This window comes from Drosophila melanogaster, chromosome 3L (assembly GCF_000001215.4).
Source record: "Drosophila melanogaster chromosome 3L".
NCBI lineage: Eukaryota > Metazoa > Arthropoda > Insecta > Diptera > Drosophilidae > Drosophila > Drosophila melanogaster.
The window spans coordinates 6,354,594-6,378,912 of NT_037436.4; the positions used below are offsets into that span (position 1 = coordinate 6,354,594).

At 45.0% G+C, this 24,319-nt stretch overlaps 2 long non-coding RNA genes across 2 annotated transcripts; both read right to left on the reverse strand.

The window, feature by feature from the left end:
• Positions 1-15,379: 15,379 nt before the first annotated feature.
• Positions 15,380-15,998, reverse strand: lncRNA:CR45419 (long non-coding RNA:CR45419). Its single transcript, NR_124814.1, has one exon. It is a non-coding gene; the product is annotated as a long non-coding RNA:CR45419 (long non-coding RNA).
• Positions 15,999-22,112: 6,114 nt separating this feature from the next.
• Positions 22,113-22,604, reverse strand: lncRNA:CR45980 (long non-coding RNA:CR45980). Its single transcript, NR_133178.1, has one exon. It is a non-coding gene; the product is annotated as a long non-coding RNA:CR45980 (long non-coding RNA).
• Positions 22,605-24,319: the final 1,715 nt, after the last annotated feature.

Sequence of the window (24,319 nt, forward strand, 5' to 3'; positions counted from 1 at the left end):
CGCATCGAAAGCCACATCCAATTGCAGTTGCGGTCTCCTCCTGGGCCGATCCGCTAATCAGATCCCTTGGCCAGCTTCCACACGAAGACCTTTTGCTCCCGGGTGAATTATGCCCGGACAAACTCATTGTCTGCTGGCTGAAAATCACGGCTCCATCCTGCGCCTGCCTAACTGCAAACAAACTTCTCTATTATTGATTTATACCTTTCAACGATTCTCTGTATTTATCATGAGTGCAAGCCACATTTATCATTAATAATGCCGCGCCAGCAAGAGCAGCGGAATCGGAATCGGAATCCGCGGCAGCGTTTCCAGACGCAAAGTGGTAGCCCAAACGAGCGGCAGGAGCGGGATCGGAATCGGGATCGGTGGCAGGCAGCAGGAGGAGATGCCCCGAGCATCCGCATCTAGGCAGCTGCCAGACCCTGGGCAGCAACCGTGGGTGTCGATGCTCAGAATGGATAAAAATACTTCATCGAAATAAATGTGTAAAATAAAATTATCTCATATATTTGGAACATCATATTAGTTTGCTAATTTGGATGGTTAGCACAGTCCCAAAAGAATTAAGAATGAAATATATTCTAAAACTAATTGGACAATAAAAAATCGCTGCAGTATTTAATGTTTGGTTTTAATTGTATTTATTATATTAGCAAAACAAAGTGTGCACTAATAGAACCGCAACTGAACACTTCAGACTTCCAGTGGCAGTGCCATTTTATTTGTAACTAATTGCCCATTGAGGCAGCGATTTGAATAAAGGGCCTATCCATTATGCATTGTGATGGTACCACTGTGCCAATTTTCCTAGGCCACAGCAACGCCATCGCCCAGCCACTCAGCCAGTCAAGCAGGCACCCCCGTTGAGATGCTGGCTGGGTTGTCTGGGATGGCCATTCTCGATTTGGCCAAGAACCTAAGAGCTGGGGTGCTGTGGATCTGTGGAGCTGGAGAGCTGGAAGCTGGTGAGCTGTTGCTGAAGCTGCTTCAGCTCCGATCGTTTTCCGTACATCATTTCTATGCTGTATTTATTGCCCGGTCGCAGTGATCATCGCGTTCGCTGGGCCTCCATTTCCGTTTCTGCGACTGCGCAAAAGTTCAGACCATCGAGGGAAGAACGACGGCGGCGAAATCCATTTTGGGAAGGTGATCTGTGGGATTGTGCTAATGTCAAATCAAGCTGTGCCCCCTTGTTATTTAGCGAGGGCCCAAAAGGAAGAAGCTGCCGTCCGCCAGCCAGCCATTCAGCCAGCTAGCCAGCAAGTAAACTCCATGTTGATTTTATTGTAAATTGCATTAAAAGATTGCATATAAAGAATTTTATTTATCACCTCGGGCTGTTAGGGAAAACGCTGTTGGAGACAAAAAAAAAAAAAAAAGAGTTCTTCTTACCCCGATGCATTGTTGCATTCGCTTGTTTGCTGTTGTTTGTCTTGCATTATTTTTAGAGCCAAAAGCTCGGGGTGCTCAAGGTCTTTCGATCCCAGCCCCCATCCAAGCTGAAGTAGAAGTGGTTGTAGAGGAAGGTGTCGCGCCAGTTTAGAGCGGAATCGATTTTTTGTTTAGCACTCTGTGGATGCTCCTCGGGCTCCATTGGCCGCTGATCTTTGCCAAATTTGTAAATGTTCTTTTAATGGAATTTGAACACTTGCCCGGGGCCTTTGGTTTTCCAAGGGATATGTGTTCTCTTCGCGCGACATTTGGCAGGCAAAGTGAAGCTGAGATTTACAAGGTTTCTTGCCTGCACAGAGAAAAAAAAACTTTATATCAATAAGATAGTATTTACAGAAAGAGAAGAATTTTTTAAGGGGATGCATAAACTTGAAAGTAACTAACAAATTTTTTTTCTCTCTGCATTTGAAAAATTCCAGAGCCTGTCAATAAGCGAGAAAAAGTCACCTGAGTTCTAGTTGCAAGGTTAGGTTAAAGACTCCTTCGACATGTTCTCCAAGTATTTGTTTTTGGAAACCTCTGACAGTTAATGGGTTTGGATTTCAACCAAGTGTTTGAGATCACCGCTTCAATGGAAATCTCCACCACTCTCACCCGATCAGAATAATCAGAGCCCACTACAGAACCGGAATATTGTTTGATGAATGCGGCAGCTTAGTCATATTCAAAGAACCCCGCTCGGAAGTGGCCATAAGTAGTTGGGTCAGGCTGCTCCACGGCCAAAAATGCCTTTTGAGAAAGCGAATTTGCAGACAAATAAATCAAGCCACCTATTTTCGAAAAAGAGTGTCCATTGTGTCCCGGGGTCGCCGGTCTTTTGGTATCTGGTCGCTGGTTTTCAGTTTTCGGTTTTTGGTCTGGGGTGCCGACGTTGATACCTAAAAATGGCAAAGACCAGAGGAGCCTCTCGGTTCAGATTGAGAGGATTGCTGGATTGCCGGGGATCGGATCGTTGCCTGGGATCGCCGATGTTTGCCTCTGCTGCTGTTGTACAATGCAATTGTTAACAAGCAAAGTTATGCGAGGCAAGCCAAAAGCGAACACGAGGAGGAGCAACATCAAAGGGCAGGCCAAGCCCTATAGAGGATATTGAGGATGTGCCGGGAAAAAGAAGGTTCACCCGGGGCCATATCTGCAGGACCGAAGCTCGAAATACCCTTGTAAATGCTGAAAGGTCTCTATAAAAAATATACTAATTTGTAAGCACTCAGTTTAAGTACCAGAAAAACGCCCTAAACTAAAGAATGGGTATAAATGCAAAACTTATATCTTACTTCGTTTCAAGACTTACTTAATTTTAATTTCAGGCCAGATTTATGTTCTATTGAAGAACAAGTCAATTTGACTTTTTGTAGGATCCCAAGAAAGTTAAGATATCATTTGTTGATTAGTAAATCAAAGAAGCTCATTAATTTTCCTGAAAAGTACCACACCTTAAGCTAGAGAATAAGAGTCATTGCAGGTCGGGCGAAGTGGCTGCCCAGGGGCAGTGGAATGAGATGAAGTGGGGCCCTAAATCTTTAGCCTTGCCCAAAACATGACAAAGGATGTGTGTCCGTATCCGTGTGCGAGTGTCCCGCTCGGGGTGCGAGTGCATGAGTGTGTGAGTGAAACGGAGGCGATTTGGCAATGGCCAACGTGTAGCGGAAGGTGTTTAACAAACAGCCCAAAACAAACAATTGTAAAACAGGCAGAGCGACAACGGCAACAGCAACAACTGCAGCAACAGCAGCAACAACATCGAAAGGTGTGGGCGTGGCTGGCGATGTACGCCCTCCTCGAAGGGTCGCATTTTATCAGCGATAAAAGATCTGCACAGCTCGCAGCTCGACAAGGCACAAATAACCCACTAAAATAAATACGAAGCGCATTTTTATGCGGAAACACAAATTGAAATTCAATGCGAAGCTGCCCGACTCTTTGTGGCCTTTAAATTGCCTTTTGCAAATAAATAAAAAATTGCCAAGCTTGTCCGTGTGATGGGGAAGGGGAAGGGGAAGGGGGCAGGGTTGCGGGTCAGAGGCGCTTTCAAAACTGCATAACTGCCCAAAACACGCCCCTTTTGCGCCAGGACCAAAAAATAAAAAAATAAAAACAACATTTTATTCGCATTCGTTTATTTGTATTTTCGCCTCAATTTTTTGTTTTCGGGACTACGGTGATAATTCGCTGGTCAGTCAGACATGGGAGCCCCGGCTTGGGGCGTGTTTGTGATTGCAGCTTGTTAACAAGTGTTGGCAGTTTAATTGACTCCAAGGACCGAGAGGTAAAGGAAGTGGCAAAGGGATTCGCACACATCCTGCTGCAGCAAATGGCAATCAACTGTCGACAACTGACCCAAAGTGTTCTACTTAGACACACGCATCTTCTTTTGGTTTTTCTGCAGCGACTTCCTGTCAGTCTTGCTATTAACCTTTAAGGCTCATTAATTTTCATTCGTGGAAAACTGTGAATTGGTGACGCAACACTCTGTGGGATCCGAGCACTGGAGCCTAGCCGCGAAATGAATGACTTGAGCCGAGCTGTCGATTAATTGCTGCTAAAGCATTTTCATTGCACCAACAGCAATCGTACAGAGGTGGCGAAGATGGGAGTTAAGAAGGGATGGATCTTAATTCTTCAAATTCGAAAAACATTCCTTTTGGGTATATATTCTATATTAATATTTTGTTGATCATTATTTAATACTCATTGCATCGTTATGCTACCCCTTTTTTCTCCAAACCAACCACATCCCTGTTTTTATCGAGAGCTGTTTGCAGGAAATTGCCTACGCAGACAACGGACAGACGGTCCCCAGAGAGTCGAACTGGCCGGTCCAGAACCTGAACTAACTGTGTTATAAATGATCTTATTAGCTTTTTTGAAACAAGACATTCTAGAGATCATTATTTAGCCGGGCCGCAGATTCGGAGAGCACACGCAAGGCAGTCTGGAATCGAGCGGTTCGCGTGAGCCGGCAGCAATTAATCATCGCACGCCTAACGCGGCAAGGCAAGTGGCACAATCCGCAGCAGCAAGAGCCGCAACAGCCGCAACAGCCGCAACAGCAGCAGCAGGAGATGCATATTTGAAAATCTGCAAATCATAAAGCGGACGGATGGACGAGCCGATCGATCTTGGCAAGGGGCAATGTGGCGTGGAATGGGGCATGGGCATTGGTTTGGGCAGCGGGCAACTGCGATCGCCTCGTTTGACTCGCCTGCTTAGTCACACAGCGTGGCCGAAAACGCCCTCAGTCAGAGATGCTCTTCAACAGGAATTGAAGCTGGAGCGGTACACTGAAACAAAATCGTAAAATATAGTACGGAATTGAAAGATATAAGAATGTTACAATAGATCCAAAAATTACTGCTTAAGCTTCTCTCTGCCAGATACGTTTATTAATTTTCTAAAATTTTCCATAATATATTCCACGATTATTTTCTCCAGTGCAGCTACAGCTGAACGTAAGCCGAGCCTGTTCGATTTACCTCCGATCGCTGATTGCATTCTTTGATAGCAACTGCGCTCTGGGAACATTGCGTCCGTACGTGACACTCATTGCCTGCTCCTGCGCCTGATGCTGCAATCCTGGCAGCTCAGCCCCTCCTCCTACCTCTCCACCTGCAATCCTCCAAAGCTCCAGCTGCTCCTGCGTTGCCTTAATAATTAATTAATGTAATTGGCCTGTCGTTGTTGCGGCCGATAATGATCTCATCGAGATGTGTGTTTGCAGATTTCGAATTCAATTTTGAATTGCACTCGCTGGCAGAAAAAAAAATACGGAGCCTTAATGAAATGCCGATGCTTATTTTCGCTTATTTCGGCAGTCCTTTGTCTGCCAGATTTCTGGAGCTGATTTGTTTGTTGCCCTCTCTGCAGGTAATTTGAATTCCCCGCTCAGGTAAGATCGATCGAATACCGAATCCCTTTACGATCTCTTTTTTTTCTGATGGGAACACCTGACCGCTCAACGCTTCTAATAAATATCGCAAATCTGTGCTGCGATCGGCCCTACCCCACATCAATATGTTGCCAATCGAAATCGGGTGAATGGTCGTCGCATTCCTGGCCATAATTCGTGGTTAGGCAGGCGACTTCTGTCACCCTGCCAGCAATCAGATGTCAGGCGGCGAGGTCATAATGCCGACCCGGTCATAACTATAAATTTCACGCATTGAACAGAGACAATGGCGGACAATTTCCCAGCAGCTCGCGCAAATAATTGAATCGAATTTGATGGAGGAGAGCGCGACCAAAGCCACCCAAACCCGAACCGAGGCCCAAAAACCTCAAGTCCCCAACGCGATCCCAAAAGGCAAATCTCGGCGGCAATAGGAATGCTTTGGGCCAGGAGTTTGGGCCGCAAATGGTGAACGGTGCGTGGTCGCAAACCAAACCAAATATAGCAACAAGCTGCGTGGCCCCAGAACAGACAATAGACAATACGTATACGCACAGTGTTCAAGACCGCGGCGAGCCAAAACGGGCCAATAAATGGGAGAGTCAACACAGTTGTGGAAAAGGTGGAAAGGGTCCCCAAGTCTATGATACACTGCATATTGCAATCAGCCGAAATTTCAATCATTTAAATTATATATATGCCAAACAATATATATAAATTGCAAACTAGCTATGTAAGTAACCTTTGTTAATAAAATTATTTCTCAAGTGTAAGTGCTTTAAAGATATAATTAATGTATTAATCTATAACATTATTCCTTTGGGGGTTTAAAAGGCACCATACAAAGAGCATTAAATAAGTGTTGTTTTCCTAATTTCCGACCGTTTCCACTTGGTCTTATGGAGTTTCTGGAGGAGGCTATGTGAATAGGTGGCAAGGGGCACCGCCACCACAAACTTTGACTTGGCCCGGGGCGAACAAAATGGGCCATGCAACTGTCTGGGCCACATGCTTACGGTTAAAAGCCTTTTGTGGTGATGATGCGAAGCGGACGGAGGAGGAGGAGGAGAAGGAAGTTGGTCCTCGGGGTCCAGTGAAGCAGCGGCGACCAGGAATTGTGCAGATAGTCGGAGATATGCTCGAAACCGCTCCGGTTTGGTCGGGGGCATTAGATATTGAGCAATACCGGGAAGCGTATCAACGCTCATGAATATATTATAAATGCTATTTAATGCCGTGTATTTAAAGACAATTCATAGTTAACAACAAGCGGCATTCCAGGGCCAATAGCAATCAGCAATTGCATCGATATCGAACTGCGGCTAGCCGGGGTTCAATGTTTTTTCTATCCATAATAATTCTTCCAATGCAAGTCCATTGCAAACCCGGCATTTCCTTTGTGCCGAGACTGCACATTTATGCATTTTCAATGAACAATTTTTATGCAAAAAGTGAACAAGTTGCACAATTTACCATGTAAACTGCAACTGCAACTGCCCAGGATTGAGAATTGAGCATTGGATGATGGCGGAGCAATTGTTGCTCTATAAAAGTGGCCTCCGCCCGGGGCCGCCTTGTGGAGGTTGTCAGTGGGTATTAATCTGGGCACGGGCACAAGACCTTGCCTCGTTTCAGGCCTCAGGTGCAGCGCAAAAACAAAGCCCAGACTCTTCGATGCCGATTCCTGGCCAGTTTCAGCCAAGAATATGAGAGGCCCAGAGCCCAGACCCCAACCCAGACTCAAACTCAGACTCGGTTTCATCCTCGGAGCGAAGCAAAAGTCGAGGGACGAGCAACGAACGCACTTCATTTGAATTTCATAATTTCTTTGTTAGCTCCAATTTATGGTCACGGTTTGCTGGGCAATTTATGGTCATAAGCATCGAGAGCGTTTACAAAAACCGAAAGCAAACGGAGTTGCCCTGCTCTTCCCACCAGCGAATTGAACTAAAATAAAAATAAAAAAAAAAAAACAGTTGGCGACAAAAAACAAAAGGTTTTACTAAATTGACGATAACGATTGAAAAATGCATATAGCAGCCTGCATCCTATGCCCACATTCATGCTCTTCACTTGGTTAATCTTGCATTGATTTCATTGATTCCCCACCCTCCTCGAAAATTATAATAAATATCAAATGAAAGCGCCCAATCCCAGAAGAAGTCGTCGATTCGAGTATATACTTGCTCTCCAAGCCACCTCTCCCCACTTAATTTGTTCGGTGAGTTATGGTAGCTTTTTCGGGCCTTAACATTCATGGCCTGATTGAGACGTTTTGTAGGAAGTCGCTAATGGAGTTATCACGTTTCAAGAAACTGGGTTAAGCGAACTATAGACAAGGGCCACATAATTTGGTGTAAAACTAGGGAATTAGTTACAAGAGGCTTGTTTTTCGCCTGCTTTAAATTCGAGAAATTTACATATCAAATTCTTAGAAAACCCTCTCCGAGAATATAGCTATAAATCAGTTGATTTTGGATATATTTATTCCTTGCTTCCGGACAAGAATGCATACGTTTTTTTTTTTAAAGCATTCATTTTTTAACTCCTAACTATTAGAACTAGGTTTAATAATAATTTCCAATGAATTATTTATAAATTCCAAAAGTATGATTATTTCTCTGCGCATTTAAGATGATATAACTTCCCAGGAACCTAATCTCAATAATACATCTTGCATATTTAAAAGACCGTTTTAAACAACGTGCTGAACGATCTCCATAAATAACACCTTTGGTGGTGCTGAGGCATGGAAATTTATAAAAACAAAAAAAAAAAAACGAAATTCATTTGGCGCCTTTGGTGTGCTCGTCGGCGAGACCATTTGAATGTCCGTTGGCAACTAAGTGGAACAACCATTTAACTGTCGGCGGGATACTGGCCAAGAACAAGGCCCGCGACACGCCTCTGATTAGAAAAAAGCGCACCTGTCGCAGCTTTTGATCGCGGTACCGGTACCAAACCGAATCGAACCGAATGCCTAAGCCAAATAACAGCGAGGTGTATATTTTCACAACTCCTGACATGAGTGGGGATGTGGCTAAAAGTCCAGGACCCGACAGGAAAGGACAGGGCCAAGGTCCAAACTGGTCAGCCCGTTGGCCATTATCAACGCCGTCGTTGATTTGCGTTTAGTGCGCCGCCGCTGCTGCTGCTGCAGAGTCCCTCGCTTAATCAAACATGAATATGGAGCCGCCATAGCAGAGAAATCCCTTCTGGGCTTCAGCACAGACCATGCCCCAACTACACTTGGCATATTTTCTAAACAACCCGATGCATAAATCATCGCTCTGCACTCGGGAACCACCTCCAACCGACAGTTACCAGCTGGCCATCCTCCATACTCCATACTGCATCCTCCATGGTGAACATCCTACCCCTTCCACATATTTTGCGTGCCGAGTGCAGTCGCAACTAATGAATTTATGATGAGATTTTGCCCGGTAGCTCCGGCTGCAGCTCCAGATGCAATTGAAATGGAAGTCACCAAAAATTCTACGACTGAGCCTACTCCTCTGCCTTGATTTAGTAGATACACCGAAGCGAAGTAAATGGTCCGAAGCTTTGGGCCTTGGGCCTTGGGTTCTGGACTCTGAGTTCTGAGTTCTGGGCCTCAACTGGAACTGGACCTGAAACGGGCGTTGACCGTTATCATGGTGGCATCTTTATGGGGCCCAGACATGCTGGCATCAAAAATTCTATTACGTGGCTGCATTTTGAATAAAATACGGGAACGTCGAAACGTTGAAACACAACACTTTCGGCTGCGGTTTTGGCCAGGAAGGAAGAGCGGAGCCACAAAAAGACCGGCACAGTGGTTCAAGTCTGTGAATGTCAGTAACCAACTAATTCTATAAACATAATAAATACAAAACAATCAAATTTCTTGTTAAATTATTTTGCACTCTAATATTTATTTTCCTATGACCACAACTTACCCAAAAGTTGTATATGTCTTAACACCACTGTGCAGTGCAGGAGTAGCAAAACCGCAGGCGGAAGGAGGGTTTCGCTCTGAGGCTGCAACTGCGACTCTGGCTTGGCTGGAGCTGTGACTCCGCCGCTGCCTCGACTCGGTTCCTGTCGCCATAATTCAAAAAACAGCAACATTCGCACGTAAAATGTAAGCGAAACCATTCGAGTGCAGAAAGAGAGGGCTCTGAAAAGAGCGAGACAGCACTACGGGCGGACGCTGTGTGTCGAGGGGGGGCAAAGGCATCGGGAGCGGGCTGTGGGCAAACAAACGACCTGGAGTCTGAACCTGGACAAAGGGCAGGAGAAGCGGCAGGAGCAGAAGGGTTAAACGAACATCGCACGCATAACAAGGAAATCCTTTGGGACCTTGGAACCAGCCAGACGTTTGGACAATGCAGGAGCAAGGCCTTCACTACCCACTGGCCATGCACTAAAAAAAAAACATATTATCAACCACTTTTATTGAACTGAAACCCTTAATTATATACCATATACCAAAGAACTGCATTTATAAATATTATATCGTTGTAAAATAACTTCTTAACAAAAGTGGAATTTATTTTTTTCGGTGTACTCCTGGTCCTAGCCATCCGTTCTTGTCCTGCTCGAATGTTTGCATTTTGTTTTGTTTTTCGGCATTTTTTCCGAGCCGCTGCTGCGGAGGAGTGCAAATAATTGAAAGGAACTGAACGGAATAGGGTACTGCGAACTTGGGACCAGTGGCAGTTGGTCATTCAAGTGCCGCACTGCCGATTACATTTCAAGTAGTTTCACCCTCCCCCCATGTCGTTCATATGCGGGGTTAAATTGCATAGACAAAATTCGTAAGCTCGACGGGTTTGTTTACATTTCATTTGCGAATCTGATTGGAAGCCACGAGGAGTGAGTTCGTGTGTGTGTGTGAGAGTGTGTGTGGAGAAAGGATGCCAAAGGATGCAGCACTTTAATGTTAATCTTACCTGGAGTTTAAGCCAGGGCTCAGACAGACTTTTAGCCTAAAGTGGAAGCATAAAGCTGCCCATTTAAGTCCCAAATACTTGAGTCAACATCTTAGTGCAACTTATCTGCAGTCTGACCAAGGCCTTTCCAAATATGAACTGAAACCTTTAACCTTAAAGTATACCAATTAATTTCAGAGCTCATGTGTCATCATCCTGGTCATTTGTGGGCTCATTATGTTGGGTCAGATTTAGCAAAGCGGTGACCCAAATTGACGGACAAAACTACCGCCGAAATGTGTCGCATTTAAATCGCAGCCTCTCATGACAGCTTTAATGAAGTTTTTAGCAGGGCTTTTATCGGCTCACTGCCAGCGGAACGGGGAACCGCATAACCGAAAATTATAAAAAATGTTTTTAAAACATCCAAAAAAGTGCCGCCGTGCTGTTGCCTCATGCGGTGCATTTCAGCTTAATTTGTTTGCAGAAAAACCAACCGCGAAGCGTCCGTCGAAAAATATATATAAAAAAAAAAAAACAAAATCGGACAGAGAAAAAATGAATATGAAATATTCGTTAATGAAGTCATTTCGCGGCTAAGCCGATGTGCCTGCATCGCCTGCACTTCACCCACGAAAATATTTAAGCCGCAATATGAAGATATATCAATTCTGCCCTGATGATTTACGAATATCGGCTCGAACCCGGCGGCCACCTACGCAATTTTAAAAAATTGTTATAATGTGTAAATGGATTAAAATTACCTTCGCACAATCGTTCGGCCCACATCAAATGGCTTAGATTCTTAAACTCTGTAAATACGTTAAAAACAATGAGTTCAATTCGTTATCGTCTGGATGGTTTCCTGAAGCTTATGCCCACGCACATGGAAAGCGATACGATGGAGCCCGCCTTGGAATCGAGTTCGGCATGGGCCAATAAATTACGAGTTTAAACAATTAATTTCCGTCGAATTTGGAGTCTGCGGGGAACCGGAAGCCGAGACGACAAAACTTGGGCCCACGCCTTGCTGGTGGAAACTTTCTCCAGGTAACTGGGGTGCCACTAATTAAGTGTAAATAACTTGTAAATAGCTGGTTAATTAATAAATCTTGTTTAATCGGTTTCGCTGCCCTGCTCTGTTACGGTAAGGGGGAGTTTGACCTTTGACCTCTGATGAAGTGTCTGCCAAGTCGATAAGCATCGCATTTTGGTGCTCTTCTGTTTTGGTCTCTTGACCATTTTAGGCCTGCGTATTGGCCAAGCACACTCTCCTTGTTTCTAATCAAATGCAGTTGCTCCCGAAAAATTCAATCAACATATTTCAGCAGCACTAACGAATTTACAAAATAGGCAAGCCAAAGGATGCGCCGCCGCCTCGGCGAACATGGCCCAAAGTTGATGATGAGATGGCCAAGAGAGCTGGGGGCATCGAAACCTCCTCCGGCCCCCCCTCTACCGTCTTCTGCATACGCTGATTTTGTTCATTTTTGGAGCATCTGCAGAAGAGCGCAGAGCCGCCAGGCAAATCCGCTGACCAGTTGACCACCACCAACCACTGATGGCCAAAAGCCAAGGCAGCCAACATCCAGAGCCACACATCCACATACCCACACTGTTCGCTGTTCGTCTGCCAGTCTCGTGCAATTTGTAAACATTTCCATATTTGGCGTTTACGCTTTTGCCGGTAAATTTCCTACCTTTCCTTTTTTCCCCCATTTATTTCTTCTGCTAGCCGGCAGAAGCAGCTTCCTGGTGGAAAAGTTTACTGATTAGAAGCAGAAGTTTTCCCCAAGTCTGACCCGAGCACTGGGGACTCATGGGAAAGTGACGGATATGAGGCTGACAGAAGCTTCTTTGCAATTCAGGCGCACTAACTAAAATATGCATACAGCTGCGGTCAAAGTGAAATATTCTTACAAATAGCTCGATAAAGTTTTTGTTTGAAAAGTGCTCAAAAAGTTATTCTATGCCAAACCAAATTTTAGATGCTTTAAAAATTGGTTTGTGTTAAAAGGGCCAATATTAAATTAATTAGACATAAACTGATAAAATGAAAAATGGTTTGGTACTGAAAATAAAATTTGTTATAGAAAATTTTAAAAATTAAAATTTTTTTTTAAATTATTAAATTTAAAAACGACTATTATTTTGGGCCCAACTGTCTCATTGCCTGGCGACGATTGCCTGGTTTTCCTTCCATTATCTCTCATTCGGACGACATTAGCGAACCGGAGCGGGCTCGTTAGCAGTCCATGGGCCATTTAACTATCCGGGCACGCTCACCATGGGCACAAAGACCCAGAGACCATGGGCTGGGATCCAGAATCCGAAGGCGAAATAAAATACACGCATTTTACATGCTCGTAAACGTGTGTTACATATGCATAGGACCGACGCACTCGCCAGGAGGGCTGCAGATACTCCGGGCTGGCGGGGATCGGGTGATTGGGGTGTCCGGGGCAAATATATAACATCAACTACTTTATGCATAAATTCAGCAAGATTGCGAAGCTACCCCATGGCGAGCTAATGTTGTAAATTATAAATATGACACCTACTCCTAGTCCAGAGGGAGAGAGTGAGTTCCGAAAGCCGTGGGCAGGCTTTGGTCCAAGTTTCGCCTTGAGTTTCGCACACAGCTGCCATGGAAATTTATATACCCTCCTCACACAGATACTGCGGCACGCACACAATCACCTCACATCATCGTGGCATATCCTGGACCCAAGTCGAGGCCCCAACTCCTTGCGTCTCCTTGTGAGCTCCAAAATGGGTCTGCGAACCGACTTAATTGGTTGCCAAGCAGCGGGAAATCGCCGCCGGAACGCGATTAATTAACCAAAATGCATTTCCAGCTCAGAATCGAAATCACAGTTGCGGAATTACAATTCGGCTTTTGGCTAAATTCCCCAAAAAACAATGCATTTTTTGGGAGTACAAAAGTCAGCAATAAGAATCGATTTGTTTGGCATGTACTGCGAACAACAAGTCAATCTCAAAATATAACTATTGATTTTTTAGATTTTTGAGAATAACTATAGCAGAGGTTAAAATCAAAGGAGCAAAGATACTTTGATACATACCACGTTGGTAGCTTAAGGCCACGGTCACAACCATATGGCCAACTAAGTACGCATGAGCCTGGGCCAAAAGTTGGCCCAAAGCATTGTTTGTTTGTTAGCGGAAGAAGAATGTAACGGGGCTTTATGGTAAGTTGGTCGATCGCAGCTCCTTTGGTCAATATGCGTGTGTGCGGATCGAGCCTCGTTTGAGTTTCAGTTGGTAGTTTTCGGTAGCGCGAAACAAAGGCCAATTTCCAGGCAGATTTAATCACGCGCTAGCTGCCAGACGGCAACAATGGGTTAACCCGATTGTGTGTATTGGTAAGTGGCAAACGCATTAGAAAGAAGCGCGGCGGGTTAAAAAAAAAAATGGAAAAAATAAATAAACAGCAAGCCGCATTCTCTGTGGCATTTCATTTTTCCGCTTCGGTCTTTTCCAATGAAAAATAATAATAATTGACAGGCGGCCAGCGCAGGGGCAATGTGGGAATTTGGATTATTAACGAATTGTTTGCTGCCCGGCCAACATCGCAGCACTGGACATCGAACATCGATGTTGGCCAACAAAGTATTTGCAAGCAGACGCATAAAATTTATGCCCTAGCCTAGGAAAATCGCGAGAGGTCCTTGGCTCGAACTGAACTCCGAATGCTTCGATCACGTACGCGGCGCAATTAAATGACAATTCTTTAGCTACTTGCCAATTGGCATGCGCTGCCCCAAGATCCTCGCAGATCGCAGAGATCCCGGCGAGATCCGAGTGCAGAATCCGCGGGGCAAGGTAGGGGGCAAGGTAAGGCCTATAAGAATGATACCAACTATTTAGCGCATCCAGCAGATACAGTAGCTGCCTCCGTCGCGCGGCTCAGGCAATTAAATCTTTGCAGTTGTTTCAGTTTTGCCTCCGAGATTCCGCGACTACCTCTGATTAAGGGCTTGTTTGCCATAGATTGGGAGCCGAGAGCCTGGGCATTGGGGCTCCGAGAACCCGGCCAGGTCGGCATTTCTATGGCTTTCGGATTGCTGTTGTCGCCAAGTGGAGGAGGAGGCTGCCCAGATATACAAACACACAAAGAAATTGTCAACTACAGCGAGCAGAACCACAGCTTTTGGCATATTTGAGCTGCCTGTGTTGAGCTGAGACTGCGTGATCACAATGGAAATGGTGAATGGAGCAGGGTCGCGGTTCGTGTTGGGGGATGCCGATCCCGATCCCAGCTGGGAATTATAGCCAAATAGGGCGGTGATCGCTGTAAGACCAACTTTCCAACTTTCAGCGGATAACAAATCAAACTGATTCATATCTGCCGGTCTGCAACATTGTCAATTAAAAAAGGCAAAACCCCCCCAAAAAAAAAGAGCAAGAAACATTCAACACAATTTGTAATTGAAACTTATCTCTGCTGGGAATGCGTTAAGTGCAACGGAATGTGGAGAGATCCCAGCAGCCCAAAAGCGAAGTTCATTTAAAACCAAGTTCGAGGCGAGTCATTTGCCCAATCCCAATCTCGACGACCTCTTGCAGCGGCGTTTGCTTAACGGTTTTAAGTGGCAATCACTGGCACCAAGTCGCGCATTGATAACGTTAAGAGAGCCCCCAAAAAAGGCCGCAAAAAGGAGGCAAAACCAGAAGGCGGCCGTGCCATTGCCACAAAGCCAAAAAATCAGCGGAAGATCAGCAAACAAACCGCAAGGCCCCAATGGCAAGTCCAAGTCCAAGACAAACGCGAACTCCAACTCCAAGAAAGACTCGAGAGCCGGCAATTACCAAATTCCGAAAAATGAAGAAATTTTCAAATAAACGAAGCCAACTTGGCAATACACAAAGTGAGAACTTAACTGGCAAAACTTGCAGCTTTTCTCAGGTCGGCACTCAAAAAAATAATAATAATTATTTAATGAACGAAATAAAAAAAAATTAATAAGCCAACGGATTAAGCTTTTAAATAGGTTGAAGATAGGTTTTTTGATGACTGAATATTACTTTAATTTCCTATATTTTAATTTTTTATACGTACTTTTTACGATATTTTTCATATCTTTATTTGTAATTATTTTTTATTCCCTATTTTCCTCAGTGTGCTCTGCTCTGTTATTTTGTGTGGGACCCGCGACCCAGACTCTCACACTGACAGACCCCAGACCATGCCAGGTCCAAACTGAGGCCAGCAATTACAGTCAAGTGAATAAACGAAACCAAACCGAGCCCAAAACTGCAAAAGCCACCACCACCCGCTCCACCTTCAGCTCCTTGCCTTTTACTTAGCCTTTTTTCGCTGGAATTCATCATCATGCGAATTATCCAGCCCCGGCAAAAGGGTTTTTCGGCAATAGGTTTGCCCCAGCAGGGTCTGGAACTCGGATCTCGGACCTCGAACCTCGAGCCTGGTATACCGGGTCCCAAGTCCCGTCTGGTCAAATACGGCCATGCCAATTTAGTTGTCATAGCAGTGGAAGAATTATCGCTTGTGGCGGGCGGTCCACCAAAAATTTTGTTGTCAACTGGCCAATTGGTCGGAGCGTATGCAAGAATGGCCAGAAACGAGGGGCACAATCGCTCCCAGACACGAAGGCAAGGTCGGTCGATGTGTGTTTATTATAAAGCACTGGAAGCAGGAAGGAAGCGTATTCGCAGGCATGGCAGCCTAGGTGTGAGCAGTTAGCACTTAAAATAAATGTGAAATATTACTCATAGCCATCCAGAAATAACTTAATTAAAGTGCACGGTATTCCAGGGGTAATGATCAACAGCACAACGAATTTTTAAGAAATTTAAATATAATTTATTCAATCAATTTTAAATATGACTAATTCCTATGATTAATGTTTAGATCAACTAAATGTCTAATTAGTTTTTACTAAAATGTTCTTTTTTGATTACTTAGAGTGCATTTCATATTCGATTTCCGTTTCAATCCACACCTGATTTTTGGCAACTCCAGTTTGTCCGATGCGAATTCCGTCCGTATACTCTGCCGTGTGTTGGAGTAATTTGCTACAGGAAAAAGGCAGGGAATCCGTAGGTGTTGTTATTGGTCCTGCCAGCTTTCACAAATGATTATGTTTGATGTGCAGTTAATTTGTGGTTTTTGCATTGCGAATCGACTTCGAATTGGGGCGACAGAAGTGCGAACCCAACGACGCATTAGAGGCGAAAGTACCACGATACCGATACGATCCCATCCGATCCGATGCGATGCGATCCCAAACTCTCGATGAGTGGCCCTAAATAGCCGTTATACTGGATTATTGCGCCATATTTCATTAAGCAAGTTCTGGCCAGAACAGACTCTCGCTCGTCCAGTCCTCGCCTGCAGTGTTCGGGGCTTGGAGTCTGCGGCCTGTCCAGGCTGGATGGCATAATCTCTATAGGCCACATTTATTTCCATGGGTCACTGATAGTGCGGCTATCAAAACACGGGAACACTTTTAAAATCGCAATGAAAAGCGGCAAATGGGATGCACGCGCTAATAAAATGCCGATATTTTATGGCCAACCAAGGGACGAGCGGCTGGCGGGGTGGCAAGTGTGAATCTGCATACGGGAATGCAGATTCCCAACGAAGGTGGAGCGGTTTCTGAATAATAGCTACAGAGTGGGAAAATAGCACTAACTTTCTACATAGTACATATCTTTCAAAAAAAGTATATAGCGTTTAGAGTATAGCACTGTTATTTAGTAAAAAAAAAAACATTGAGTTATTTTTCCAAAATTAACAAGAACCGAAACTCTGGCTTTTTCTTCCAGTGCAGCTCTCTGCACTCCCCTGCTTTTCGGCGCCAGTCTTCAGACTTCAACTTGTGCCCACACATCCGCAGTCCAGATGAGGGAGAAATCGGATGAGGACGGACCTCCGAAAATGAATTGCAAGTCATTGGGAGTCGGGCCATATCCAGAACACACGTCACTCTGTCTAGGATAAAGCCCGGATGGTACAGGATGCACTGCGCTCGCTTAAGTGCACATTACTCGCATCATTTGTAATGCTAATCAAAGCCAGTCGGAGTCCGAAGCCCATGGAATGGATGCAGTGCCATCGCATTCGCGTATCTTGAGTTGTGCGCGGAGTTAACCTACATATAATGCAGATGCAGATGTGACCGAGGATGGGTTTGGATGTGGGGACGACCCGCCCAACTTGACAAATCTGCTACGCCCACGCTGATTAACAATCACAGACGCAACAAACAACTGATAATGAGCGATTGACTCTACAAATGTGACTGCCGGGGAGGAGGAGCTGTGGATCCGGATAGTGCTCAACAAGGTGGGTGCTTTCAATTAGGGCTGGACACTCAAGAGGGCACTGCTTTAAAGTGCGGTCAATGATTGGAGTGGTTCCTAGTCGCCATTTGGTCACAGGAGCAATTGGAAATTGTACAATTTGGGCCGGGTAAGAGTTTGAAAATGTCATGGGATATATAATTAGAAGTAATATATTCTTATCAAATTATTATTTTTTTCAAGAACTAAATTATGGCAGCATTGCCTTATATGTGTGTTCCCAAAATCGTTATTTTTAACACACCCCCTTACCTCTTTACACACCCAAATAAAACTCTCCCTTTCACATCCCATGACCAGCGATTGAATCAATTTAGTAAATCAAACATCTCCCCATCGCCGAACTGAACTACCTACCTACCTATATGTGAAGTCATAACAGCAAATGTACCGTAAAGCAAACATGTTTCAGCCAACTGCCATATAAGCCAAACACTTTGTAGAAATTCCGATAGAAAGGCAACAACAATGGCAACGAACAATCGCGTCATAATCGTTTGTAGCGACTAATTTATGATCTTAATGGCGGCTAATTAACACCATTTTCCACAATTGAAAGATTTTCCATTAAATAAAACACTTTATGGAATGGCCCAGCAGCACGCAGTTCCCGTCGTCTAGCGTTTTTTTCCCGGCCAAAGAAAGCAGTCAACTCATCCACGTCCACATCCACATCCACTTTTGCTCGCTTCACTAACCTTAACCCCTCACAGCCCCTGTCCATCGGCACTTTCTGTGGCGGAAGTTGGAAGGCAGTTCGATGCGTTTGCAGCACAAATGGAGCAAAACACACAGAACTCCAGGCGGAGAAGTGCAAACAAAGCAGACCCCAAATGAAGGGCTACTAGCTGAAAGGGCCTGGTTGGTTAAAGGGGCTGGAACTTCAGTGGCGTCCTATGAGAGGGGGTCAGAATGGAAGGGTGAGACAGCAAATTGACGGCGCTGCAAATCTACAAAAAGTCACTGGCGATTCACAACGCATGAATGCCAACATCGGCCCATAGAAATTACGAAATAGAAACAATAAAGCAGTACTTACGATATAGAATTTTCAATACTCTATTGATTAAGTGAAGAGTTATTAAAGAATTTCGTGAAAAACATCTGCTTTGAGCATATAAATAAATATCCGTAACAGGTGTAAATAAACTTTTTATTTAACAATGCATTTATACCTATATACTTTGTATTTAGAAGGGTTGTTTCTCAAAATGTCACGGTAACAAATATACTTTCTTATAGAAACCCTCAACCCCTTTAATCCACATCAAAGAATGCATGGCACTTGTTCTGGCTAACATATTGAATGAAAGGCCAAGTAAGAGTTGAGTTATTGCCAGTGCAGAGTATTCCACGAAATGGAAAAAGTGTTGGACAGGGCAGTTGAAGTGGACTTGCGATGGGTTCGATTCGGTGAGCTTGGTCGAGCTGTCGCCGCCCGTTTGGCTGGCCTAGCCTGAGTTCTGGGCCTGGCCAGAACTGAGTATCCGATGGGGGATTGGGCTAGGGAATGGGAATGGGAATGGCATTGGGAATGGAACTGGGAACGGGTGTCCGATCGCCTGTGACGAACGATGCGATCTCCGAGGCGGCGGCAAAGTCACAGGCCAGTCTCAAACCCGGAGTCACAGTCACAGCTGACAACTCACTGAGCGCGCAATGATTAATCGCACAATTGTGCGCTAGAGGTTTGTGTTCTCTCTGGCTTGGATCGGATCTGTGGTGTTCTTTTCGGATCGGTTCGATACAGATACATGGAGGCGATATAGCCTAAGAGCCGTCGGCGCTGAATGCAGTCGTCGGCGATCGCCTCTGTGCCCTTTTTCTGCTAGTTTTCGTTTTTAATTGCGTTCAAAAGTGTTGCCGGAAGCCATTTACAAAAGGCTGTCACCAGACTGCGGCCACTTTTATCGGAATCAATCAAGGGTGCCCCAGGCCCAACAAAAAGAAAAAAAACGAAATAGAAACACTTTACGCTCTGATTGAAGAGTGTAGACCAGACCCAGACACATTAACCCACGCAACTGTGGCGACCGCGGGACCCCAAGCTTAACCCTCAACTCGAGCGTGGCATGTAATTGAATTAAAGACCGACGGAGGCCTGATTAAAATTCCAGCACATCTGCTTGGCTGGTGTAGCAACTATGCTGGGGAATTTGTGGCATGTCCAAAATGTGGCCACGATCGGCTGTGTGGCACCTGCAGCTAAGCCACGATCTGCGAGACGCTCGCCTCTTGGCTTAGCCAATCTTCCAGCTTATCAGCCGCATTGCAATCTATGTAATGCGCTCCCAATTGCCGGGGCCAGGCTGAAAAAAGAAAAACGAAGTCGGAACTGGGGCCAGCTGATCTACGATCAGCAATCGACCGTGGTTCGATCGATGGACCGATCGATCGGACCCATCGATCTAACCTTAAACGAAGCCAGTCAGCCAAAGAAAGTGATGGGACAAAAAAATAAAAATAAAGAAGACCGCAAAATGTTGCTCGACAAGGACGCAACATGCCAGGCAACATTCTAGTCTCGAGATCCTCCCCAGCTCCACCACTGCAGCGCCGATCGCCGGCGGTGACATCTTGTCAACTCAAAAATCATGATCAACAAAATGTTCGCAGAGTTCGCCAGACGTCCCTCGACCATGAACATTTCTATTGGCAGGCGACAGGAGGATGGAATGGGATGGCATGGCATGGGTTGGATGGAATGGAATCGACCGAGGCAGACGAGATCATCTTTATCGATCGATACAAACAGGCAGCGGCAGATATTGACAGCCGCCCGGTAGGTTCACACATAAGTGAGGCATCATTCGGGACGTCATTGGAAGCGATTAAAAGGCGCACACACTTTTTAAGGAGCTGCTGTCACCTGGTGGTCGCCGGTCACCCAAGATAGCCGCCGATCGCCAGCGGGCACCCAAACGAAATGGTTCACCTGTCAGCGGTGATAATCGGGGCAAGCATCTCGCATTGGGGTAGGTCGTCACTTGGACTCTACAGGTGAGGATCAAAGAGGAAGTGATATATGTAAGGTTTATTCAGAAAATATACCAATTTTAATGGCTATTTAAAACATAAATATTTATTTAAGTAGATGAGTTACCACTGGAGTACAGAACACTAATCAGCATCGTGGAAAGCTAATAACTTTTAATGAACCATTTCCGAGCTTCAGAGTAAATTAGGCTTTATAGTTAAATTACATATAGAGTTTATTTTATTTATTTTAAAGTGGATTATGACATACAGACAAGCTCAAGTCTAGTCTTTTTAATAGCAGCTGTTTGGTCTAAGTAAACCACATGAAGTAATGAATTACGCCGATAAATGCACTTCGACTGTTCGTTTAACCAATAATAAAAATTGTAAAGTGGTTAGCATTAATTTTAAAAGCGTATCACATAAAATCCCAGAAGTTGGATCCCGTTTCGGATCGGATCGTCTCCAATCCAATCCGATGCGATGCCAACCAGATCTGGACATATCTCCCTCGTGCTGTGCTCTTCAACGGTTATAAACCAGCTGGCAGGCTAGTTACCGATTTATTGATTTTAATTGCAACCCGAGACGTTTATTTGCAATAAGAATGCGCAAAAGGCCCCGAAACTGTGCAACTGGGGGGATCGCAGCATCGTTGGCCATGACAGTGGCCATAGTTTTGGACAAGTTGAAAACAAATACAAATGGCCATTGGCCAATCCTCTCCGATCCTGTCCACAATCGCTGGGGTCCCCACAGAGCGTGGGGCATATCATGACATTTTATTGTGTTGTCAGACGGAAAAGTGCTTATTACGCATGCGCAACGGCGTCCAGCGAGCTGGCTTTAATTGTGGGGTGCCAGTGGCACATCCACATCCACACAACGTGGAGGATTGCAGTGCCATGGCAAAGTCAGCTTGCCAGTTTGGTTGTCGTTGTTGTTTACGCCGGCGATTGTTTTACAAATTAATATTATTTTATGATATCGCGTTTGTTTTGCTAATTGTTGCATGTGTGGCGTAGATTGCATTTACAACCCGCCGCCAGCTCAGTTAGGATCCCATGCCATTGGTACCGGTGCGGCTAGTACCTCCAACTCCAACTCCATTCCCAACTTCGGCTCCATCGTTCGGTAGCAGCGGCCGGTGCATTTTGACAGTTTTACGAGCTCGGCCAGCGTTGAAATGAATACCTGCTAGGAGCTGGCAGTTGCGACTGGGAAGTTTGGAGCTGTCTGACTTGGCTAACTTGGGTGACTTGGAAGACCCGGGAGATGGCACCGTGTGAGTTGTGGCCATGTCCGCGGTGAGGAATGCGGCAAGCCACCCAAACGTAGGAAGCCCCTAATGAATGCCTAGGCAGGCCATCATAAATACCAGCCAAAGGAATATCTGAGCAAATGGCGAGTTGATGTCTTGCATAACAATTTTAAACGGCTCTAATGCTATATCTATAGGTAAACTATCAATATATTTATTTAGTTTTTAAAAATCATGTATTTTGTTTTCAGCATAACATAGCCAGCATAACTTTATAAAGCACGTGTAGCAAATTTCCGGCAAAGTGACCACCAACATATGTCGCGTGGAAATTGCTGATAATCCTTAGCCGGAACTCCCTCACTTCCAGTCCCTCCTCAACCAATTGGCGAGTCGTCCCTCCCATTTCATTGGCACCTCTGTGGCGATAAGGTGCCACACTTTGTTTTGCTTTAATTGTCAAATGCTGGTCGTTTATCTTTATGGCAACAGCGGCAACAACGTTGCCTTGCCAGACAGCTTGGCTCGAATCTAGAGTCGGAGTACCACCATTCGCAGTCCCAGTCCCAGTCCCATAGCAACCCATGTCCCACATCCCAGTCCAAGTTCCCTGAACGTCCCTCGCCGAACTGTCAACTGTCAGTCAGTCAGTTGAGTTCAGATGGGCTGGCCTCTCCGTTCCGTAGGACATCAATATGTGACCAGGGTCCCTTCTTCCCTTGACTGAGCTGTGTGTTTGCAGCATGTTGCTCCGCCTGCTGATAACTGATATTTGACAACTTTTGATCCACTGACAGTGACGGCGGCCCGATGTCTGGTGCTGGACATTTAAGAAATTCGACAGCTGCTTGGTAGTGAAAAACAGAAGAAAACGAAGCAAAAACATTGGCATGTCCCTCGTCTATGCAAAAGAGTTTGCATTTTTTCGTGTTTCGACTGACAGGAAACGTTTAGCCGATAATACGAATGGGTAGCTGTCGTTTGACTGTAGGCACCGCCATATCCTTCCTTCCTTCCAGTTGTAGTGATATTCTCACATCTTTGAGCGATTTCCCTTATGCGATCTCGACTCCACCCGGATGGCTTGGCGCTCGGTAAGTGCAACATTTCAGCGGGAATTCGCCGTGAAACATTTCAATAAACCCAGTTCGCTGCATGATCATTTCAATAACGAGCTCTCACCGAAGGAAGCCACAAAAAATACAAACATGAAAACGAGCCGAGGAGGAATCGCCTTCCGGTAATGGTTATGACCAGGGAGCCACCGTAATGTGAGTGGAAAAAACACTTTATTGAAATGAGCCTCGATCGAATTGTGGTCTAAATGAACTTGTTTTCAATGAGCGCGGAGAGCCAGAGATCCAAAACAAAAAAAAACCAAAGGGGTAACATGCAATTTCAGCGGGCTTCATACTTTGAAACCCACCGACCGACCACCGTCCATCAATTTATGAGGTGGTCAAGATTGTGCCAAAAAATGAAGGTTAAAGAAAAATCTGCGATTGGGTAATTACAAGCAAGTAGCTAACTTGGCTGCCATTTAAGTTGATGAATATGAATTTTTGCTTCTCGAAAATATGCAATTACGCAGCTGGGGCTTAGTTGTGCACATGGAATAATCATTCATCAGGTCAATTTATACATTTTAAGGTAGTATTTTCACTAGAAAAGATTGGGTAGGTTTTATGAATTTTAAATATTCAAATTAGTTTTTGCTGTACATTTTGCATTCTTGTATTTTTTTCTGTGTACGAAACCTTTTTAGTAGTTGGAAAGTTTTCTAATTACCAGCGACACTCTGCAGCGGGCGCATGTTAATTGCCCCCGAAGAGTCAACCTAATTATTAATAAGCGCCGACGTAGATGTCTTTGTCAGAGGGCCTGAGCCTCAAAAGGCTGTCATCATTTTAATGCCAACTCGTTATTTTATTTATCATCAACATCATTTCCAGCTCCGTCGCTGACAAGCTGCCAGTGGCTCAGAATCAGAATCGGTATCCGAAGCTGCAACTTCAGGAGGCCACATGGAGCAGAGCTACCTACATATCTGCTGATGGTGAGATGTGGTGATGTTGATGGAAAGCGGAAGAGGGGGCTTTCCCGGGTCCGAAAGGGTAGGGAATAGGAATAGGGAGCAGCGCCGTAACATTGACTACGGCGCAGATAAAAGCCTTTCCATGTCGCTTCAAATTTAAGTTTTCAATTAAAAAAGACATAAAATGTACAAGTATGAGTGGCTGTCTAGGGCATCTGTGTGCAGCAGTATCTGTGAGTGACGTAGCTGCTGCCGAGCGGCGACTTCATCAAGCGAGTAACAAATATTATAAAGTAGTTTGACTTTGACAGAGCCGTCATAACTGTTCAAATATCCGACAGAGGTTAAGTGGGAGCGCGAAAGTGGGTGGAGGTGGCTGGTAGACAGGGGTAAATCTTCTTTTAATTATGAGAATTCTTTCATCATACATAAAGAGCAAT